We start from the raw sequence: 5,483 nt of genomic DNA on the forward strand, positions 1-5,483 counted from the left end.
TAATAAAACTATTTACATATTAACGTAACAGCAACAGAGATAGAAAAGACGCGCGTCGCAGTAACAGCGTCCGCTGAAGCGGAGACGTTGGTTGCTGGCCCTGCTACGCCCTTGAAAGGACGCGCGTCGCAGTAAGCGCGTCTGCCGAAGCCAACGTTTCTAGTAAAGACAATTGGCAAACTGCGCCGGCGAGCCAGGGAGCAGAGCGGCCCCACGCGATCACCGTCTAGGCGGTGGCGCTGCGGTCGCTTTAGGATGAGCGCGTCGTCTGCTACTCCCAGCCCAACGTTTTTATATAATATTATCAACATAAACTACGAGGAGGCAAGCGGTACGTCATGTTTCTCTAAACCGCGGAAAGAAGGGCTTCCAGTTTTTTCCGATATTTACAGCCAGAAGCTCTACCTCGAGCATCCTGCCCTGACGTACCCCAGACGTAGAGCGCACGCGGACTTCGCAATTCGTAGAAAGCCCTTTGGTAACTTCACTTCCAATAGAGGAGTGCGCCAGGGCTCCGTTCTCGCCCCAACATTATTCAATGTGGCTTTTATTCCTCTTGTTAGAGCCCTAGAAACCATCCCTTCTATCCGTGTGCTTGCGTACGCCGATGAGATAACCTTGTGGTGCTGTCACCCAGATGCGTCTATCCATCAGTCGGCCCTCCAACATGCGCTAGATTTCTTGATATCTCGCCTCCCACCTCTGGGTCTAACCCTCTCGCCTACTAAGTCATGTTTCATTCGCATTGGAAACAAAGCCGGCTTACGGAAAACAGTCCCTTTAAACTTTACAGTAGATAGGTCTCCGATTCCTCAGGTAGAAACTGTTCGTATTCTTGGCCTCCTCCTTCATACCTCTGGGACTGGCACCCCTTGGCTGACAGCCATACGTAAATCAGCTCACGCTACTATAGGTCTGATTCGGCGCATAGCTATGCGATCTGGTGGCGCACGTGCTCATACGGCCCGCCAGCTTGTGCGCTCTATCCTTCAGCCACGGATAATATATCAGGCACAATTTCAACGTCTCACCCGCAGACAGTGGGACTCCCTTGAAGCTAGCAATCGTGAGGCTATGCGCGCAATAACATTTTTGCCTCGTTTGACACCCATACCCGTGCTTCAGGAGTTCGCCCAAATTAATACTCTCAGTGAACTCATCGACCAGCGGGTGGCAGACAGAGCTCGCAAACAGTCTCTACAACTTCATCGTTTAAAGACGCTCCCTCCGTGGTCGTATTGTCAGCTCACAGACAATCGCCCCACTGTTTCCCCGTCGGTATCAGCCGCGCATCTGCCTGAAGGGTGCATATTGTACACCGATGCGTCACATACTGCAGAGCGGGGAGTTACCGCTGTATATAGTCCCTCCCATCCGCATCTCAACTCTCGTGCGACGTACACCGCAGATACATGTACCCCCCTGGCAATGGAACTTCAAGCCATTTACAATGCCATTGCTTCCCTTCCGCTCGTTCCCACATTCAATGCAGTTCATATTTATACAGACTCCCTCGCCGTCCTTAAACAGCTTAAGGCTGTTCGACGCACATTCCAGATTACACAATCAATTCACCTACTCTGCGCAAAATACCCATGTCCTGTACGCATACACTGGATTCGCGTTCATGCTCACGATCCACATAACATTCAAGCAGATGCTATGACTCACATTGACACATCAGACGACCCGCCACCTTCCCCTCTTCCCCCAGATCCGTTCCTGTCCCATGTCTCCGATTCACAAGCTCTGCGCCAGTGAACACGCGCTCTAATTCCTCCGTGTTCGCACCCTCTCCCCCGTAGTCTAACTCGGCAGGAGGAGGTATCAGTGCGCCGGGTTCGGGCAGGGGCGGCCCTGACCCCATCTGTCCGTTATCGGTGGGGTGATTAATATCTGCCAGCAACTGACAGCTGCCCTCACTGCGGCGCTGCACCGGACATTTGTGATGTGCGGCACCTGTTGTGGACTTGCCCAGCGACGGCCCCTATTAGAAAACAGCTCCTCAGGGAGGTCGGCCTGTGGTGGAACCGCGACGGGGACTATGTGAAGTGGACTATGGACAATCACTTCACCCGCAGCCTATGGGAGTACCTCGCCGAAACTGGTCTACACTCCTTCTTTTAACTTTTTGTAACCTACATTCCACTCCTCCTTTTCTCAACTTATGCCTCAAGGCAGACTTCACGAATTAAAAAAAAAATTCGTAGATGAGCGCGGCTAGAAGCAGCCGCCCCCTGCGCAGACGATGCGAGGCGGGAGCTAACAATAATCATTCGCGCAGCAAACTGTGACCAAGCGGAGCCAATGGGCGCCGCGGCGGTGAAGAGAAATCTTGGCCTCTGAGATCAAGCGCAGTGTTAAAGTACCGATGCTTGAGCTGGAAACGGAGGCACGGAGGCCATGGAAGAGCAAACGCGGTACTCCTACCAGCCGAAAGATGGCGCTCGTATCTCTTTGAGATGAAATCGGCGACAGAAAGGGGCCGCATACCCGGAGCATGTTTTCCAACTGTCTTTGTCTAGAAACGTTGGCCGAAGCGGAGACGCTGGTTGCTGGACCTGCTGCGGCCCTTTGTAAAGCGCGCTTGCGACAGCCGCTTTGTGTCGTCTGCTTCTTAGTTAATTTTTGTTTGTATTTTGTGACATCGGACCTGTTCATGCCGACCTGCTTTTCACCGGGGTGCAATAGCGGGTATCGCAACGATGACTCAACGGACCGTCATTGCTTCGGGCCGCCAAAAGACCACATCGAGTTTAAAAGATGGGAGCGTGCACTTAACAGAAAGGATCGCAAACTGACTTCGAAATGCAAAGTTTGTGATCTGCATTTCGAAGAAGAAGACCTTCTAAAGCACTATCCCCATAAAGTGCAAGGTACGGAAGTGCTTTTCGAGACAGGGAAATGGATGCTGGCACCAGGCTCTCTTCCGAAGCTGTTTCCTTTATTCCAGGCGCATATTTCAAAGCCAAAATGCACTACGCCGAAGAGAAAGCCTCCAATGGATCGCGGTGCCCAGTGTGTCGCGACAGCAGTGCCACGAGGTAACTTAGAAGATTGCGAGATCGCAAAAGTGCATTCCGAAATGGCCAGCTGCGCTGCACAAAGTGACAGTCTGGAGTCCGCAGCATTACCGACAACGCAGTGGTTATTCGAATATTCACTACGTTCCCTCCTAAAGTAGAGTGCACCCACGCACTGAAACTTTGTCTGACCTCTTTACATTATAGGAACTATGCACTGGGGTACGCGGTAGAAAACACAAGCCATTGAGCAAAGCAAGAAACAATGCTCGCGAGCGTGTTGCCAGCATTTTTGGACTTTTTTCACAATATTAAAAGCCTAATTTCGAATCACAGAAACGTGTTCTCCCAGATAACACGCAGCTTCGAAGGAAAAGCTGCCGCAATTGAAGTATTATTTTACTGCAGCCATGTAGAGCGCAAACGCAGCTCGCCAAAACCTGATATATGCCGGCCGCTCCTCGCTTCTGTGCTGCCTGTAGCAGACGACGCTCCCGGCAGGGAGCAAGACTCGACTACACCGCCGTTAGTTCTCGTGACCGCCGCTTGGGACACTCTCCTCCGCTGGGCGGTATGGGGAGCTGTGAAACTGAGTTGGTTCTAGTAACTGTGTGTGTGTGTGTGCGTGTGTGTGTGTGTGTGGAGGCACGCTCAGCCGACGATTTCTGACGGTGCCCGGGGCGTTCTCAGTGCTGCTGCATTCTCCACGAAGGCTGCCCACATCATGCCCCTCAGTAGGGTTTTTGGGTTTAAAAGCGTGAATGTTTACACTCAAGTACGTCACGCAAGTACGTCAAGTACCTCTATGCTCTTCAGTGTTCTGACGCGTTGCCTGGTCGCGCGTGCCGCTTTGAAGCGCAACACAGTCGCGTCCAGTGTGACCTGCAATGCAACAGTGGCTATCACATGGCCGAGACGTAACTGGAAGCCGTAGCGTTTTGAACGCCACAGAGTGTCGTTGTCTGTAAAGATGCAGCGGATTTTATTGCCTCTTTGAAAAGTGTGACTGCACAAATTTCATTATTTGCCTTTTGTTTCTGTTTGGGTTTGTGTTTCCTTTCAAAATCCTGCTTGGATTCCAGGATGAGGAAGGCTCGGACTTGAGCTGAAAAATAAAAGTCATCTCTCTCTCTCTCTCTCTCTCTCCAGGATTAGTCTGCAGTATGGTATAGCCACGGCGAAGGCCGGGTATTCACTGTCAAGGATTCGTGTCCGACAGAAATACTCTAAGACAGCAATACTTCCAAAGCAGCAATGATGGTTCACGTGCCCACACAAATAAGATGGTATGTTGGCCGCTGTCGCGTTGCACACAGTGGAAAGATTGGTTTTTGAGGAAAGGAAATGGCGCAGGAATTGTCTCATTTCTCGTTGGACACCCCAACCACGCCGTAAGGGAAAAAAGAGGTGCCGTTGTGGAGGGTTCCGGAATAACTTCGACCACCTGGCCATCTAGGTCACATTTTGGTTGTCGCAGGAACGATATATCTTGTATGTTAAACCGTTCGCAATATGGTGGCCAAGAAGGGAAAAATTAAAAAAGAGCCTGCCAGGACTCGAACCTGGAATCTTCTGATCCGAAGTCAGACGCGTTATCCGTTGCGCCACAGGCCCACAAAGACGTGCAGGTTCATCTATTTTATTTATTAATGCAGGGGAAGAGTGTAACCAAAGATTAACTACCACGTTCCTTTTTTTTGTCAGTGTGTTGTTCTATATGTTCGTTTGTTGTTGTTTTATAAACGTTGGAAATAAACGCTGGAATAACTTTTCCTGACCTTCAGTAAACATTTAAACTTTAAAACGTTTAACCACGCAGTTAATACGACGTTGCAGCCTGGGGCTACAAAGCGACACGAAATACAACAGAGCACAATTAATACGTGCTACTTAAAAATTCCCCTTGAAACGGACAGCATCGACTCCAAGATTAAACAGCCTACCGTGAAGGGTGCCATAATTGATCACGGCGGATGGGTGACATTTAGAGTTTTCTCGTGACAATTCGGGACTCTACATGCGCTCTATGGCAATCACAATCTCTAAGGCATAAGTAAAGCCATGCGAATGAAGAAGATCGAAGTAGAAACGAAGAAGGGACGCCTTCGGGCACCTTCATTCGCGCTGCCGAACTTACGTCAGAATGGACCATCTATCCCAGCAAAAAGTTCTACTTGAATACCGTCTCATGAAACAGAAAAGTTCTGCTAATAGGAAAACCTCACTACGTGCCAAACAGAAATATTCCGAGATACGTCAAACCTTAGAAATAATGCAACGTTCATTTATCGCTATGGTTTTACATTATACTAACATTAGTTTTATTCGAAGCTTGACCTGCCCAGCCATCGATGTCGACTGCAGTCGATTTTGGAGACTGTAAAGCAAATTGAACCTTTCAAGGAAATCATAACTTTTTACCACACATATAAAAACACGTCGTATACTATAACGCAAACC

General features: G+C 49.6%; 1 non-coding gene across 1 annotated transcript; it reads right to left on the bottom strand.

The window, feature by feature from the left end:
- Nucleotides 1-4,564: 4,564 nt before the first annotated feature.
- Nucleotides 4,565-4,637, bottom strand: TRNAR-UCG (transfer RNA arginine (anticodon UCG)). Its single transcript has one exon. It is a non-coding gene; the product is annotated as a tRNA-Arg (tRNA).
- Between the last annotated feature and the right edge of the window lie 846 nt (nt 4,638-5,483).

The sequence above is a fragment of the Amblyomma mixtum genome, chromosome 3 (genome assembly GCF_055824585.1).
Source record: "Amblyomma mixtum isolate Tamu chromosome 3, ASM5582458v1, whole genome shotgun sequence".
NCBI classification, from domain to species: Eukaryota; Metazoa; Arthropoda; class Arachnida; order Ixodida; family Ixodidae; genus Amblyomma; species Amblyomma mixtum.